Genomic DNA, 18,781 nt, shown 5'->3' with positions numbered 1-18,781 from the left:
CGCCCGCCACAGCTGGGCCGCCGCCGGGGAGCGCCCGGTGCGGGGCGGGGGGGTGGGGGTGAGCGTGGTGGTCCCGCGGGGCCCTGCGCACCGGTGCTGTGGTGCTGAGCGCTCCTCGCCCACGGCCGGGCTTCTCGCGTGGGCTGGCTGCGGCGGTGACGCTCTCTCCCCGCGTGGAGCAGCGCGAAGGCCTGCACGCGGTCGGAGGGGCACGCCGCGGGCGTTGGGATGCGGCATCCCGGCGGGCGAGGTGCCGCTTGATCTGAATAAATTAGACCTGTCACGGCCCACGACACTTCTTGAACGTCCTCTTGTCGGCAGACGGTGAGTTCTAGGGCTTCTGGAGGACCCAGCCGAGACACCTGCCTGTTAAAGTACGGTCAAAGCAAGAGTAATGAAAGAAAACTTGATTTATCGGCTCTGAATGGATGTTCAGGTGTAAATATTATTCAGTTTGGAACCCAAAAGAATTTCCTGCACTGGAAAAAATGTAGTGGTTTCAAGAGCATTTTTTTGAAGGCAGAGGAAGATATTTTTATCAGCCAACACCACTGTCCTCTGTGGTTTGCTACTAGTATAAAAATCTGGCATTGATTTATAATACTCCTAGAGGAATTCAGAAGAATGATAACTAAGTCTTCAGCTTTTTCTGGACGTAATAAGAAAGGCCACAGGAAACTGAGCAAAGCTGGATTTTTGTCTGCAGTTTTGCGCTAATAGGATGACCACCATCACTGTTGAAAAAACTTGCGGCTCTTCTTTTGGTTAACACTATAGGTTATTAAATAACGCTAAAAAGCAACATCTTTGTTTCTGAAGCAGCAGGAGAAGATGAAATCATGTTCTCCATACCTGAAGTCACTAATCCTTTTTTTTGTGACATCCTGTGCGCTTTCACAGCAGACACTTTCATGAGAGAAGCTGAGGAATGAGTTTTAGGAATGGTAGAAATTTTTATAATTGTGTGTTTTTCAGAATAATTACTTGCACAGTCTTCAGTTTGAGGTGAAGTGTTTTGGCATAAGTCTTCAATATTCTTGCTTCGGACAGTGAGGAATGCAAGTGAGTTCTTTAATTCTCTGCCCTCAGAGTGTGCAAGCTTCCTAGGCTGTGGTTTGTTTGTTTTACACAGTCTCCTAAATACCTGCCCCCCTGTGCTTCTATAGGAACTCTTAAAATGCTGTATCTTTACTTCCCTAAGTAAACTAGTCCTAGCCCAGTTGATAATGGTTTTGTGCATTGCAGCAAACATTGTACAACATCATATTTTGGGGGCCTCTGCTGTGTACCCCGTCCACAGTCATGGTCTTTTTGTTTGGTTTTGGGTGGTGGGTTTCTTTTCACGCTTTGAGACTCGTGTCCTAGTTCTTTGAATGAATTTTCTGAACTAGTGTTCCTATGGTAGTTTTTGGGTGGTGTGGTTTGGGGTTTGCTAGTTTGGTGGGTTTGGTGGTGGTTGGGGTTTTTGTTTGTTTGTTTTGTTTAAGTATTGCTCAAAATACGCTTTGCTTTCCAGGAAAATACATTCCTTGCTCAGCAGCCTTTAGAATCTTATGTGTGAATTTGCTACTGTAGTTTTCGCTGCATTGTTAAGAGTGGTTTATTTATTAAGGTTAACAACATATCTAGATGTTGAGAAGCAAGTTCTTGCCCATTTCTCGTATTTGTGAGGGCCTAATAACTTTGCTGCCTGTCACCATGTGTTAGCACTTTTTGGAAACTTCTTGTATCTTTATACTAATTACTTCTGTAACTAGCGATTGAGCATTCCATCACATTTTTGGGGTCAAATTTTAATAATGTAGATGGCTGTTGTACAAGGTATTATTGGGGAAACTTGCTAGTAGTAAGTGTTGCATTTTTGACTGGCATATACTTAAGCAAAGCTATCTCTTCGCGGTATTTTAAATGGTTTTAATCGTTACCACATGCACTCCTAAGAATTATTTAACTAGGGAACACTAGATCATTCCTTATGGTGGACAGCTTCAAAAACTGTCTCCAGCGTCAAATGTAGGTAACTACTTACCAATGAATGTTTTGCAATTTATTTACTTGTACTGTCTTTCATATATTTATTTATTCATGAGAAAATATTTTAAAGCACTGATTCAACACGGTCAGCTGAAATTCTCTGAAAAAAGAAGGCCACGATGTGGATGATGACTTGTTGGAATAAGCTACAACACTCCAGTTTCTTGCTGTCTTTCTCATTAGATGCTAGGCATAGCTTTACCATGCCGTACATAGTGACTTGGTAGTAGTACACATTGAATTTAACCACTTAGCACTGGTAGCTCTGCATGGTGTATGTTTTAAAGTTACTTTTCAGGAGATGTTCTTTTAGAGCTTTACTGGGTGTTTTATTGTCTTATTTTTCAAGAAAATGGCCTTTCTCTAGAATGGAGTAGCCATTTTATGCTAAACATCTCCCTTTTATGATCAGCATGCCACTGTGGTGGAGAAGGATGATAAGAGGAGATTCTGATAATCTCAAATTAAAAAGGGTAACTGTTGACAAAATGCACTTACAGAAGATACATAGTGCCTACAAGCTTCTCTGCTCAAAACAGAATACAAAAACAATTTTTACCCCAAAGAAGTAGGATCTAATTTCAGTTGCAATGCAGCTGGAAAATTTGATGATATGAAAGGTGGTGGAATAAGGAAAGTAAAAGTTTGTGTTGTCTCAATTATCTTGAAATAGGCATGAAAAATGTTAGCTGATTGTTATTCATTAATGATTAATTTCTCTCCTGTTCAATAGGAAGGTAACAGAGCTAGGTCTTAAACAGTTCTGTGTCTTAAATGTATTTTGTATTGAAGTCAGTGGAGGACAGAAGCCATAGGGGAAGCTGTGAAAACAGATGGTGACAGGTTGGGAGTAGTGGCGACACTTTGTATTTAGAGGCCATTGTGATAGAAGTAAAGGCCGGATTTTTATCTTCTCAGCACTAGTGCTTATCTAAATAATGATGGCTTTTGAAAATGGCTTTGAAATACTTGCAGCTCTTTTCCCTTTCAGTGGTTGTAAAGTAGTTTCTTGATAGCTTGTTGAATCTTGGAAGTTGATTTCACTCTGAATATTAAATGCTGTGGGATTTGGGTTTTGTTGCGTCGTAGCAGTTCTTCAGGTTGTGAAAGGTAACTAAATTGTATGTAATTCTCATTACTATGTAAGTTTCCTTTTCTAAATATTAAGCTTTATAACCATTTTTAGCTGTGTTAGAAAGTGTTTCTCAGTTTGTAGGTATTCACTTGATGCACGTGTTAAGTTTACTTGTAACGTTTTTCTCATTTACAGCTGTGCTAGTATCTATCCAAGAAACACATAGAGTTCCTGTTATGCTACACTGACAGTGCTTTGTGAGGTACCCACATATAGGATGAGAGTTATGTTTTGTATTGTTGTAGTAATTCTTCTGTCCTGCTCCAAGCAAAACAAGCTGCACTGGTGAAAGTGCAGCTTTACTTTTGTAACTGTTTACACTGGAGGATTCTGCTGGCATAGCTGTGTGGGTAGGTTTTTTTTTTTTTTTTTTTTCCTGAACCCCAACCAGGAGAATAACAACTATTTTTGTAGTTACCTTTTTAAAAAAAGGTGTATATACAGTCAAAATCTTGGTCTGTCTAGGAAGGACAGTTAGATAGCTGGGTTTTATTTAATGTGTGCTTATAGACAAAGTTTACATTTTCACCTACCCAGATGGAAGTCATCTAAATTCAGAAGTGTTCTTCTGTTAATAACAGGGTGATGAATGATTTAAAAAGGTGTAAAGAACTTGGATCTGTGTGTTTTGCACGTGAAGCTGCCAGATTTGAGATACAGCAGCCTCCTGAGCCGTTTGTGGGAAATACTGGAGATACCAATAGAGCAAAAGTAGGTAGAAGTGATTCAAATGTGGAATCTGCATAGGATGTTTAGCCAGTCCATGTTCATCTCTTACCTTCTTACTAACAGCAATAAGGGTATGACTTCTTGAAAGTACACTGTTGGCTTGCTGCCGGGAGTCTGCCTGCCTCTTTAGAAGGCGCTGCATATGTGGTGCTTGGTAGGTCTCACATCAAACGCCAGTGTTGTAAGCAAGCAGAGAGCAATGAGCATTTTCTGTGGGGAAAGAAAGAGTTCCTGCTACTAGAGTAGTGCAGCGTCCTGACTTGTGTAGACTGACAGAAAGTTGCTGTGTTCCAGTTGGAAAAAACTTCAGGAAAATTTAAATGCCAAATGTGCCAAGCATAGCAATTACTGGGTACATTGTAAAGGAATTGAAACCCTTCTGTGAGTGGCTGGAAACTAGAGAGAGGAGTGGAATCCTGTACTAGTGGTTGTGCTCTTTTGACCAGAAGGTTGCCTTCAGCAGTATATTTCTTAGTGATTCTCTACCTAAGGATTAAGTTAAATCAAAGAGCCATTCTAGCCATCTCTTCATATTAATGAGGTAGTGTCTTTGCATTGTCTAACATCTCTGTGCATTTTCTTGTAAAAGACCTTACTTGCTTTTTGCATATGTTGCTGGAAAAAGAGTGTGTGTTCGAAGTATTGGAAAAAAAACCCCTATTTCTGGCCACTGATACCCTTACCATCTATGCAGAGGTATTAGTGTTATGGCGGAAGTCTGAAATATGCTTATTTGACCTGGGTGACCATTCATGATATGTTAGGCCATCCTCCTGCTTGCTTTGTCTAGTGAATGCATTAATTTTATTATGGTTCCATTTATGGTTCTTCTTTAGATGTGGCAGGGTGAAAGAAGCAATGCAAGCCTTTTCAGATTCTGATAAAAGGATTGTGTTGAGATTGTTTACATCCAGTCTGTTTTGCTGTTGAAGCCTTTGTGAATTCTGATTTTAACCAATCCCCTGGGCAGTACCTGTTCAAAGGGCATATTCTTTTTTTCTTTTCTTTCTGTCTTTTTTTATATTGTGAAACTTTTTTTCACCCCCCCCCCCCCCTTTTTTTGGCTTGTTTTGTTTAAGAGTATGCTTTAATATCCTGACACTTAGCTAGGTAGGGGAAGTTATTTGGTCAAATAAATCATGTAATGAACTTAGAAGTCTGGAAAGTCCTCAATTCCAAATCTGTGTAGCGCCTTCTAAATAATTGCATGTGGACCTTCCAAACCTGGGGTCTCTATGCTCTATGATAATGCTGTTTTGGAATAAGGCTGGGCAGTGCAGTAGTTTTCCAGAGGAAAAGATACGTGGAAGTCATGTAATTTCTCTTAAAGAGGTGATATGGATAACTTCTTGTTGAATTTAATAAGACTGTTTTCATAGAGAAGCAGATTGTAGACCAGTACCTACAGCTGGAATTCACAGGACTCTACCAGAAAGTACCGATGCTTTTACGTACTTAGTTCTTCTTAATTTCAGCACCCGTTCCTACTGGAATGGGAAGGACTGTGATGGAAAAGTATCAGAAGCCGTTAATTTCCCCTCTAATTCTTTTTGACTTTGCATTTATATCTAAGTGCAGTTTTGGGAAGGTTGGTTTTTAAAATGATCTTTTAATATTTAGGTATAATTGGAAAACATTTTTGTATGGTTGGTTCTTTTCACTTTCCTGTTTTTGGGGTGAATCATCTGAAATGATACAGTTAGTAGGTGGAAAATAAATGCAATGTAAGTAAAATATTTCCTCTCATGTTGAGTACTGAATTCTAGAGCAAGTAAGTGAAGTATTTAGTTTAGGTTGTAATTGGTGGTTGAAAGCTTGTTAATGTTCAGCCTTGCCAGTTACTGCCTTTTCTTGCCAGTCTGTCATGTAGCCAGTAACCCTAAATAAATGTAGATGTTGGTTGGCTGAAGATAATTTTTTTTTTGCGTGTACTTTCTAGGCTACTTCTCTAGTACTTAAGACTGAAACACTGTCCCGTTGTTGGTTGTTCCTAAAGCCTACTTAAAAGACAAGATAATCTGGAAGAAAAAATATTGTAGGGTAAGGAGTAGAAACAGCCTGTCAGCTGTATATTTGTTTACTTTTACACTGAAATAAACATATGAAGCATCTTGCTTTCCAGTGGAATTGAGGTGACTTCAGTCTCATTGAAAAGCATGGGGAGGGAAGTGTTGATATGACAAGTTACTTTGCTGAAGTGGACACACTGTTGCTAAAAATGACTTACCTGACAATTTTTTTCCAAAATTTTTACGTAGCATCACTGTAACAAGTAATTGCTCTGAAAATATTTAATTGTTGTTGTTCTTTAAAAATGCCTTAGTCTGATCCTCAAATTCAAAATGCTTTTCTTAAATGATAGACTGAGGGTTTCCTACAAACCAAGAAGAAACTTCTGCTTTGGCTATTTGAAACTAGTGTCTCGGGCATACAAATGTGAAAATAATAACTCAAGGTAATTTCAAGAGATTTAAACTCGTATCCTAAATATGAATAATAATATTGTGAGGTTGTACTGTAGCTGAAACTTCATCACAAGAGACAGGTGTGGACAACCTGCCTTGGGTCTGATCATGTGTTTAAAGCTGGGTACTAAAGATTTTTCAGCATTGGTGTATAAATACACTGCACTGTAACAGGCACAGAATACTAACAGTAATACAGATTGGAAGGGAACTCTGAAAAAATTGTCTGGTCTGATCTCCTGCTCAAACTGGGGCCAGTTTTGGTCAGGTTGCTTAGGGTCTTGCCTAGTAAAGTTTTGAATATATTCAGCTTGTTGAGGCTGGTATAAATAGCAGCTCTGCCTTCCAGCCTCTTAACCAGTCCCTACCAGTTTGGTGTCAGCCACAAACTTGCTTAGAGTACCTTCCATCCCATTGTTCAGGTTGTTAATGAAGGTGTTGCACATTATTGGCACTAATGCTAGCCCCTGAGGGATGCTGCTTACCTGGCTGCCAGTGGAAGTTTATAATGGTTTCAACCTTTTGAGCCTGAAGATGCAGCCAGTATTCCACCACCTGATAGTACACTTCTGTGGGCCGTATTTAACAACTCTGGCTTTAAGGATACCGCAGGGAGACCAAGGCAAAGGCCCTTCTTCACCCTTGAAGGAAACTTTAAAAGTTTCTGGAATCGCTGGTGCAGAAAACCCTAATATGAGAGCTGTGTACAGTAATACAGCTGAATTGTTAAAGTTGTTTATGTGAGAGAAATTGTTTAGGGTTTTCTAGTTCCTTTTTGGTAGTGGAAGTGCTGGAAAACTTTTGCTTTTTCCAAGGCAGCAGGACAAAAGAATAAGTAGTTTGAAAGACAGCAAGAGGTCAGTCCATCTTGTTGCTCTGTCGTGTTGTCTCCGGTAGGTGAAGCTATTAATACTGTGGAAGAGTAATACTAAAATAGTTTTTCTGTGGAAAACTTGTGGTATTTTGGTATTTAATATTTAAACAATATTACAAACCCCTAAAACTTTATAATATTATAAACGAAACTACCCTGAATGATGAATAATGAGTGGTGCTTCGGTTTTATTCTCCAGTTGGATCCACATTTGCTGTCTCATCTCTTGTAACACTTACTTAGAACTGTCTTCTGAAGGTAATGGGATTAAACAGCAGTCTCAGGTATTTGTAATAGTGTTTTCAAAAGTAAGTTCTAATATATTCATAGCTGTGGAGGAAATAAAGAGTAAAGTCTGAAGGTTGAAAAAAATTCAAGGATAAATGGAGGAGCACTCCGAAGCTGCTGCTTCTAAAACCTCAGCGTTTGGAATTGTCATGACTTCCAAATGCCTTCGTGAATTTGGGGATGCTGATTCATCCCAAACATGAATATTCAGAACTAATTACTGAGAGACTCATTTATTGAACACAATAGGAAGGAGATGATTGGAATAAATAATGTAATATAAAATATGTTTTAAGATAAAATTAGACTTTTGTGTTTATTTCTGTACTAGAAGGAACAAATTATAGACTGCATGCATTTTAGACTTCCTCATTTTGACTTCTGTTTGACTATTTCTAGTGAAACTGCTGAATTGAGTTCTTAATTTCCAAAGCTAAAAGTAAATTAGTCTATAATTAATTTTTTATTTTTCTGCTGTACGTTCAGTAGGCTGAAGAATACTCCCTCGAAGAAGGGAGAGGAGAGCATTTTTATTAAGAGTGAGACGTTTCTGTCTAGACTGGAGTGTGTGATTTATTTGTGATTTATGTCTTTATAACAATTTTTTTTATTTATGAGAACTACTTTCAGAAATTATTAATTAAAAAACATGGAAAAAAGTAAAAAATACAACCCTTCTCCACTGAGTTCCACAGATGTAACTTTGTCTGAGGGTACAGGAGAGTAAAAATGGATTGATTTCTGCAGTTGTTCGTAAACCACCAGCCTTGTGAATTATTTGATAGTGTCTCCAGACTTGCATTAGAACTTTACAGCAGCCTGTTTGTGCTTTGAATGTACTATATCCCAGATGTGTTACGTTCAAAAGAACCAAGCTGAAAAAAAACCCCAAAACCAAACCCATAAAACCTCCCAAAACAAGTAACTCTCCACCTCCTGTGTGAGAGAAGGAAGAAACCATCCCCCTAAAAACCATCCGTTGACGACACCTTACCCTTATTTCAGTTTTGCTTTATGCAACTTGAATATTCATGCATCTCTGATGGCAACTGAGTTTAAGCAGATCTTTCTCTGCCACTTGGAAAAAAAAAAAAAAAAACCTGTGTCAAAAATGTAGTTTCTGTATATTCCAGTGAGAGCTGGTGGGAAATAGATTCCTTTTTTCACAGGAAAGGTTAAGACAAATCCCACCCCAACTATAAATTAAATATCATAGTATGAATTGATAAGCAAAATATTTATTGGCACGAACTTCTCATACTTCTTTCTTCATTGCATCTCTGGAGCATAGTTGTTTTCTAAATCCTCCTGTAGTTCAAAGTGTCCAGGGGAGTTTTGGAAAGGTCACTGTTAAGTGTTCAGTTCCACACAAGTTTGTACTGATTTCTTAAAACTATCTTTATCTGGTTTATATTCATTACATATATGCAAACTCATGTATGTTTCTCTCTGCTACTTTTTAAGTTGAAGTTGTGTATTTAAAGACTTTCCAATTGGAAGACCGTAGGTGGATGACTATTTCCCGTGCTTCACAAGGTCATGGGAAATTAAAACAAAAACCACAACCCTGATGTTTTATTTCAGGATTTTACTGCATTAGATCTGCTTGCATGTTGCCAGGAAGGACTGGATGGAACATTTAAGTCTGTTATTCCAGGCCTGCAAATGTCATATTCAACTCTTTCATATAGTCTTACCATGTAATATGTCATCTTAGATGTAGCCAGGATTGGTGCCTAATATAAGAACATCATCCTGGGTGAAAGTAAGCTTAAAAAACAAAACAAAATATACCAAACAAACAAAAAAACCTCAGAGAAAAAAAAATAACACTGTTGACTGCAAATTTTACCCATCTTAACTCTCGCTTTCACCCACCTTCAAACAAAAATATGTGCTAGGCTCGGGCTTTGCTCAGTGTGTTACACAGTACTTCATTAACAAGATAGCATTAATTTTCTTGATCTAAAGCCTGTGTAGGTAGCTAATAGTTTGAACCTCTAAGTCAGAGACTTTTTAGGTGAGAGACTTGTAGAAGCATGGTCTGGGGCAGCACTGAGTGCTTTCTGTGTGTAGACGTTGAATCTAAGTGAAATTAAGGTTGGAAGGAACCTCAGGAGGTCTTTAATCCAGCCTGGTTGCTCAAGGCTTTACCCAGTCAGGTCTTGAAAACCTCCAAGGGTGAAGACAGCACAGTCTCTTTGGGCAACCCTTCCAGTGCTTGACTGTCCTTACGATGAAAGTGTTTTCCCTTTTGGTCAGAACTTCTCTCCTTCAAATTTACATCCGTTGTCTGCTGCCATGCACTGCTACAAAGAGCCTAGCTCTGTACTCAGTGGCTGCCTGGGGCAACTGGAAAAAAGATAGTTTTGTTTTTTTGGCAGAGCAACAACCTAGGCATGCTTTGTTTAGCGGAAAGAAGAGGTGCTATAATGAGATTTGAGGCACAGAGGCAGGAGAGCTGGGCAGAATGCATACAACACTTGGATGTGGAAAAAGTGTTGTGGAGTAACTGCTGTTTGTCTGTATGTATGGTGTCTAAACCAAATACATCAATGACCAGAGACGAGAGTGGTAGGCAGAAGCCAAGCAAGCAGCAATTGGGATTTCCCCTTTCACTGTTCTTCCTCTCAGCACTTTCTGACCTTACTAATTCTTTTGATGGGTCAAAGGGAACCTGTGCATGTCCTGCCTGTCTGCCGTAGTTACTGGTATGTATTTTGTGAATTATTTTCCATGCAATATGCAGTTTAATGTTTGTAGGAACATGGGATTTCAATTGAAACCTGCTGTCATCTGGACCAATCTCTTCCCACTGTATGCACACAAGGTGCATTTAATTGCTTTGTAAAGCTCTAGCTTAATTTTTCCTCTCTGTACACTGTAAGAAAATAAGACTGATTGTAGTGGGTCTGACTAAAGATAACAGATACATAGCAAGGAAAAAGAATGTAGAAGTCTTATCAGGTATTTCCTGTGGATTAGTTTTCTAGCCTCTTGGCAGTTTTCATCTTGAAGGCTTGCAGCATCAGATGAAGGTTACTAAATAGATAAATTCATTTTAATTCCTATCTGCCGAGTACTTGTTCAGTCTCCCCTTGAACCTGTGGAAACTGTTAGTATACAAAAAAATCATTGGGCAATGAGGTCCACATTTGTAAGAACCCTTATATATGATGAGCCACCTTATTATGATTATTATTTCCTCCTCTTCCCTCCAAAACCCCAACGTGGTATCTGTTAGCCTCATGTCATGATCCCTGTTCACTAGTTATTCTAGAGCAAGGCTGTCGTAGGGGTGGCTGTAGTACTTTTCCTCATTCTGTGCAAGCACTTGAACTTTCAGATTTTTGTGGCTCAGCTGTTGAGGAAGATGGTTCACCTGGTGTAAACCTTGGCTTGAGCCACTGTGGAACCATACCTGAAGGGGAGGGTGTTTTTGCTGATCTGTTCACATCCACCACATGCTGCCTTGTAGACTTTTGCTTTTGGAAGTAGGTTATTCATCCAGATAGGTTTAGAAATTTTTTGTGTGCTCTTCTGTTTTGTTTGACATACAGGCCCTGACTGTTGTACCACTTTGAATGAGAGGTTCTGGATCCTCATCATACGAGTCCTTGTGCGGCCAAGTTCAGGTGACCTCACTAACCAGCTCCTTTTAGTTTATCAGAATTTGTAATAAGGGCAGGCTTCTGAAATAAGTATCTCGTTAAAGATCTTTAAAGTGGAAACATGAATATCTTATTATCTGACCAACCACATGTGGTTGGTCAGTACAAAACAGCAAGTTGTTTCATAAAACCTGCTCTTCTGTAATGTCCTCTTTAGTTACCAAAAGCCAATTTCCTACTCGTTTAGTAATTCAGATAAGAAACCTGTGTGCTATAACATCTAGAAGTATCCAGGCCCTACCAGATAAACAGTTGGCTTGAGGTTAAACATGTTGACATTTGTTTTTCTTGTATATTTTACCTTTTCATTTCTATATTTTGTTCTGGGGAGAGAAGGGGGAAAATTACTTGAGCGTTGCTGATAGCTGTTGAAATTTTTTTGCTTGTATGTAAAAATTCCTAAGTGTAGAGGCTGCGGCTCCTGTGTTTATGAACTGTATGTGGATAAAGGCTACATAAGAAGCTAGCTCCTAATGATTGAAGTGGTGGCAAAATAAACAAATGCAATATTCATTCTTGAATGGGTCATTGATTTAAAATAGTTTCTTAATTGTTAACATAGTGCTTTTTTGTCTTGTTTTACCTCCTATCTCAAGCCAGCAGCACTAAAGGAAATTAAGCTGACCTACATCTTTTATAATTGGAAAGGGTGGACAAGTTTTTAACACTGAATGCTAAATTAGATGGTAGCAAATGAGAGTGAGTTACCTGCAGGTTTGGTTTTTTTTTTTCATCCTCTTCAGTGTTTAGGTACATATTTGCATACTAATGTCTTTTTTTTTAAATAAAAGAGCAGAAAACTGTTGTGCTAAATTAATTTTTTTTTTTAAAAACAGCTTTTCTTCCCTCCCTTCCCCCCCTTTTTTTTTAATAAAAAAAAGAACATTTGTTTTTCTGGCTGGGAATATGAAGCTTTTCAATTTGCTTATGAAAGATGACCTTTACTGCAAAGTTTAGCAGCTAATTAATGTTCTGGTACCCTGAAGCAGATTATTGAAGAAACCTAAGTTCAAAAAAAGCTCTTAAAACAACAATATACTGTGAGTAGCCATTTAGAAAGAGCTCTAAGAACTCTTAGTCTTTTCTCAGAGCTCTTAGAACTAATTTGATATGAATAATTCTTCCAAGGTGCAACGAACAGACTAGTCAATGATTTAAATATAATCTCAATTTTTTTCCATAAAACCACTTTTATGTGTTTGCACGTTAAACTAGGAATTATTCATTATTATTATTATTGATCAATTAAGCAATCCTTTGCCAAGCTAGAACTATGCCAGTGCCTTATTAGCCTTAGTTTTGGCAACAGCTATGCTTGTAGTCTGTGTCCCAGACTGTTAATTAGAAATTGAGGTGTAGAGTGTATTTTTTACTTGTGCTGATGTGGCTCATTAATTTTTGTAGACTAAATCCAATCTGAAATAGTATCATGACTTCATGTTTTCAACAAGCCAAATATCAAAAGTCATATTGATCACTGGTCAGACAACAGTACTTAGCAATACCCTACTAATACCTTAGTTAACCGATTAGCTCTCGTCATACTATGTTATATGGCACTCATTCTTTAGAATGTAAAAACGCAATTTCAGCACATGTAACCTGGAACCCAGGGAAAATTCCCTGCATGTCTTCTCTGTTCTTCATGCTGGTTTATGTAACTGTTATCTTTTCAGAGGTACCATTTAATGGTTTGTAGTTTTTCCTGAAGCTGGTAGCTACTAGAGTTGCCTCCAGAACAAAAAGTCAGCTTATCTTTCTCTTTTTTTTTCCAGCAGTATTGTAGGCTTTTATGTAAATAGTCATGTAACTTCTTATGTACTTATATTGAAAGTTTTCTGTGAAGTCTGAGTAAAGATCTGGGTATTTTGGAATGTGGGAGGTGGAGTGGAACCTGGAAGTGCTTGGTGCTGTAGCAGATTGTGTTCTAGAAATGTACTAAATGAGTGCTTAACTTCTGTCTGTTACATAGCTGTGTTTAGTGTTACCATTTTTTTCCTTCCTATAAAAGCTCTCAGATCCTTATGTGAAAAAGTGCTATTTAATTTAATGTACTAACTCGAAGATCAAAGATTTAGTTTTTTGTGTGCATAATGTTGTGTCCCAAAGGATGATTGTACGTCGCTGTCATTTGAATTAGACAAAAGCTGCAAACATCTATAAAATGCTGAGACATGCTGGATGATTTAAAAACTGAATGTACAGAGAAAAATTTGGAGAGCAGTCCTTTGGGTTTGTCCTTTAAGAAAAAAAGGTGAAGATGTGGTGAACTGAGAAGCACCACATTAGTAATTTATGCCAAAAACCCTGGGGTTTTTTTTGTGTTTTTTTTTTTTTTTTAATTACTTTCATTTCTGCTATAGTATGCTGAGAAGAGGTTAAGGGATATGTTTGGGGCTTACATTATTAGTTTACAGATTTCTCATTTTTATTCATGACACTTGAGCATACCAAATTGTAGGCTTCTGCTTTGGGGAGAAAAAAAATGAGACAGGAGGAGCATGCAATCGTACTCTAAAGGATGTTACAGAACTGGGTGTTAGGGAAGTTTGTAGTACAGTGGGCAATGGCAAAGCGTTCCTGGAAGTCAGTCTGGCCATAAGGATGTTATGTTAATGAAGCACTTCTTTCACAAAGAAGTCACATTTCTTTCACAAAGGTATTAAATACTCTCGTAAACTCAGAAATGTGATAATTTTCTCAGATTTGGAAATCTACAGCTAAATGTTTAAGTAAGCAGCATATATTTGGTGTGCTAATTACTCTAATAAAGCATTCCAGTGAAGTATATTGGTATCGGGCGCTTTGAGCATATTTAATTAAATTAGGGGCCTGCACTTGACAAATAAATATTTAGGGGCCTGCATTCAGACATTTCTGAATAATGGCATAGCTAGAGTTTAGTTGGTCCTAACACATCTGTGAAAGAATTTCATGTTCAGCCAATTTCTCTACTCTACTGATTTGTTAGTAATCAAAAAAATTTAAAAAGGACAGAGTCCTTAATACTTCTTAATGAACTCCCATGGCTAGAAAGACATAGAAACCCTAAATGTAATTCTTTGTGAAAAGGAAAATAAACTAATAATTAAGAAAAGTTGTACAGTGAGTGCACATAAAGATATCTTGTATGCTGTTGAAGATGATGTGCATTGTAATTACCTTGCATGAAATAAAGACACCTCAGGCAGTTGACTTTTACAGCAAAATGTAGGAGTTATTTTTAGCCTGAGGCAGAAACAGAGGAGCATCCCATTATCTGACAGTCGTCTTTACTGTAAAACATAAATGGGCCTTTTAATATAATCCCATTTTGTGGGTTTGCTGCTTCTTTCAATTAAAAAAAAAATTGGGCTCATCAGATGTCATATCGTTTTTTGTCGAACTTACCCGGAGGCTATTTGAACGCAGGTGTTGCTAAGCAGCTCAACACTAGAAACCGCTTCTCATAGCATGTTACATTTTTTATAAGATGCAAGAATGTTTGAGAATCAAATCAAGAAATTAGAAATGGGTATATTAATGTATTTATGCATGCATGAAATATTCCCAGCTACCATTCTGCTTCCCTTTTTGATTCCTCATAAATTGTTTTGTGTTCTGTTTATTTAGAAAGATTTGGAGGTTATTCACGTGTTCATGTTCTAAAGCTTTCAGCACTAACTGCTAGCTGGCTCAGAGAGACTGGAAATGGAGATCTGAAGCCTGAATTCTCTACATTGTAAGCTATCAGTAATCATTTATTCCATTATGATGAGTGTAGACATCCCTACAGCTTTTTATAAGCTGTACAGCTTACTGGTTTAGGTTGAGAATTGTTGTTCTGCTTTGAGATCCCACTGGGGTCAATCTGGGAGCACCATGATGGTGCTTGTGCACTGCTGAACTTGCGGTTAATAAATCATGCTGACCTAACCTAGCTCCATCTAGAGGCACTGGGAAATGCGGGTATGCAAATGTGATGCAGTGATGTTCAAGCTGACTCTCACACCTTTGTATGTCAGTGTTGCATCCCACTTCCAAGAGCGTTTAGCGGACTTGCCACTACGTTGCATAAGTACAGCCATGTTTTTAAATCAGTGCAGATTTTACATTGATTCGTGTGCCTGAGGTCTGTGTGTCACAGACCTTAGTTTGGAAGTGGCGATATTACAAAGAACAGCTTTTGTACCACTTTGGCAGAATGGAATGGTAAAGATGTATCTGAAAATGTGTTTATGTCCCTTTAAAAAACGCTTGTAAAAATCTTCTTTAAATGTGTTTAGTTTTTTTTTAATTAAAAAAAAAGTAGATTTACTGGAGTTGTAATAAATAACAAAAAAAGGCTAAACTGAAGGATAAATTCAAGATGTGGCTATCCCTTAATATGTTACAGAACTTTGACAAAGATCACAAATGTCGTGATATTTAAAAAAGCAGATGATAAGGAATGATAGCTAACTATAGACATCATTTAGAACAGAGTTTTGTGGATTTTCTTCTTGGTTAGGGCTACAGGTTGCACTGTCTGTAGAGAACTGATGAACAGGATAAATAATAAGCAGTTCACTAAACAGAGGTATAAGGATGGATTATTTATCTGAGTAATGTCAGCCTCAGTTGTAATAGGTTTTATTAACAAGCAAACTAAAAGCTACTAAAAGTTCAAGTGCCCAAGCTCATGTCTTCGGCTTCATTACTGCCGTCATTGATAATTATACTTTATTTACCATAGTAACTAAAGTGAAGAAATGGAATTTTAGAACAGATTAAATTCCCTTTGATGCTAGAACATCAGAACTTCAGTCAATAACCTAACGTGAAGAAAACTGTTAGTTTTTGGTAATGTTTCCTATATTATCTTCTTTTGTGTCATCCATTGTTTTATCTTCATTTTCTTTTGCTCTTTTTTGTCTCTTGAATGCATGATGTATCCAGCGCTCATGCTTGCATATGGGATTGCGTTTATAGAGCCTTTGAGGTTTCTTCATAATTCTGAAACTGAGATAAACTTTTGGAAGAATCTTGGAAAACAACCAGGCAGGGTTGCTGTAAGCGTTAACTGCTTTAAAACTGCAATGACTAGATAACTGGATTCTCCCTTAATATTGCAAAACACTTCCAAAATGAGTGTGTGTCAGACAAAACTTGTACTGGAAAAACAGAGGTGAGCATGTGGCAAAGAGAAAGTAGAGGGGCATAATTTCAGTGTGAGAAAGGAGAAGGAAAAGCATGTTCCACTCAAGTTGTGTGTACAGTGTTTTTTAATTATAGGTTCTGAAATGGAAAGCATGTTACAGGCATTCTTAAAACACAGGTGACCAAAATTTTAGTTCATATAAATGTATATGAATCCAAGCTAAAATGTGAAAATTACCTTGGTCACGTTTATATGAGCCAGTATTTAGAATGTACAATTTACACCTCTTTATTCCACCATGAATTTGAGAAATTGAACTGGTAGTATTTATGTAATTAATACTATAGTGTAGTGATCTGAGTCTGAAACAAAAGCCAAAGAGGCTTTTTTTTCAGTTGGTTTGCCACAGTCATTGGTTTTGCATAGCAGGACTCCGGCTGAAGTTCAGAGGGACCCTGTGAACCAGGATCTGTTGCTGGACTAGTATTTTGTCAATATCAAAAGTTACTGATTAGCAAAAGGGAAGTAGGGCCTGTAATGTATTTTTCCACAGTTCTAAGTGGAGTTTTTTCCGTTATCATCTGCTTTTATCCAACTTTCAGAACTCAGATTTTTCTCTCTTTTGTGCAGGGATGGTTCTTCCACTTGGACACTGTTTTATGAGGAAGCTGCACTAACAAATAATCAATGAATCCCCTAAAATATCACAGTATAGTAGGGTAGGGGGACTACACTTTTTTACCATTAGGATTTGCGTTTAGAGAAAAGCCTGAGAAATAAATGAAAATATTTTTCATGTGTTTCTAAGTGCAGCTTAGATGTTGCTGATACTAGTATTAAAATAATAAACTTAGAACATTAACATTATAAAAACAGTCTTTAAAAAAGGTAGTTTTTAGTTACCAACACAAAAGCAGACAGACTAATGAAATATGAGAGGAGTATCTGACAGGGGAATAACGAAATGCATTTGCTCGTTAGCCTTGCATTCATAGGAAAGACTGCCGCTTCTCCTCTTTAAATTAAAATCAGTTCTCAGATGTCATACTGGGATCTTTTAGTTGATCAAAGCTCAAAATACCTGTTGGTTGTTCGATTTCATTTGGATGATGCTGAAGGAAAGGCTAATTTTGCATCAGGACAGGGCTATAGAAATTGCATAGAAGTGGGAGCTTGTGTACCGCTGTAAAGAGGTTGCCATCAAGGATGTTTATAAAAGATGCTGCCTTATATCAGGAATTTAGCCTGGACCATAGTTTTCTAGCTCCCTTCATGTGTACAAACTCTTTGTAAGCCAGCATGCTGTGAACTTCATAGATGACGGGGTGTAAGAAGTGAGCTTAGAGGGAATGGTACTGGCGTGGGGAACCGAATATGCTGAACGGGATGTGCCAGAGTGGACTGGGTGAGGTGGGAAGCAGCCTGTCCAGACAAAGAAGCTTAAAGAATTCAGCGGTAGGTCGCAGATGTTTGTGGGTGGAGATAGCCACCTGACCTGAAATCAGCCCTGCATCTAGGCTTGAACCAAAATAAGTGCAGCTGATTTGATTTGGAGGACCTGGGCTTTGAATCAGCTACAGGTACAAGGAAGGGCATGTTTTCTGTGTGATAGGCAGCCCTTCCAAAGAAGACTTCAAATAATATGTTCTGTCTGCTCCTTTTTTTATGTACAGAGGAAGCTTGTTTGAAAACAAAGTTTTTACAGTTTACTTGGCTTGTAATTATGGAAATCTGTTCCTTAAAATATTTTGCTCTGAGAAAATTACAAATTTTCTAGTCAGTGTTTTCATGAGTCATCAGCTGCTGGTACAGGTTGATTTGAAAAGTGCAATTGTAAGTGAAAGTGAAAATGTATTGAAAACAAAAGAAAATTATTCACCTTGTTTTTCACTTTTTACTTTAAGTACTTGATTAAAATTTTTGGTGTCATACATCATGTCTGTAAGAGGACATTCCCTTAATCAGTTGTAGCTGCAGGTTTTATTTAACAAGAACAATCTCAAAACGGCATGTGCAGTCATGCCTTAACTGTATGGCAAACAAAATGCCTGAAGCCAACAGAGATAACAGCAAATGGGGACTATCTCCTAGCAAAGAGACACTGGCTCATTAAACAATCATGTTCATCCCTGGTATTCCAACCCTTTCTTTTCTTTCTTCCCTCAAAATTCTGGCACTGCCAGATACTGGCAGTAGTATGCACTAGTAATTAAGAGGAGAAAGCATGTGAAGTCTATATGCCCGAACAAGTTCATTTCAGGTTAAAATATGTGATATCAGTACAACATTTCTCATTGATCATTGAGAGGATTTAATTCGTAGTAAATCTTTTTCCCAAAATAGAACAACAACAAAAAACCCCACTTACCGAGGGGAACAAAGAGAGTAACCCATTTGAAGTGTAGCTAGCAAGCTTCTAAAGTCCTTATTCTTTTTGTGTGTGTGTAATGAAGGAAGGTAGGAGGG

At 37.9% G+C, this 18,781-nt stretch overlaps 1 protein-coding gene across 1 annotated transcript in view; it reads left to right on the top strand.

Moving 5' to 3' along the window:
• Positions 1-18,781, top strand: part of PAWR (PRKC, apoptosis, WT1, regulator) — a gene marked incomplete at its 5' end in the record, with an annotated part of 76,715 nt that overhangs the window by 206 nt on the left and 57,728 nt on the right. The window lies entirely within an intron of this gene.

Source organism: Haliaeetus leucocephalus, unplaced genomic scaffold, assembly GCF_000737465.1.
Source record: "Haliaeetus leucocephalus isolate CR32 unplaced genomic scaffold, Haliaeetus_leucocephalus-4.0 Scaffold151, whole genome shotgun sequence".
NCBI classification, from domain to species: Eukaryota; Metazoa; Chordata; class Aves; order Accipitriformes; family Accipitridae; genus Haliaeetus; species Haliaeetus leucocephalus.
The sequence above is the reverse complement of the archived record's forward strand: the minus strand, read 5'-3'. Positions and strand labels throughout refer to the sequence as shown.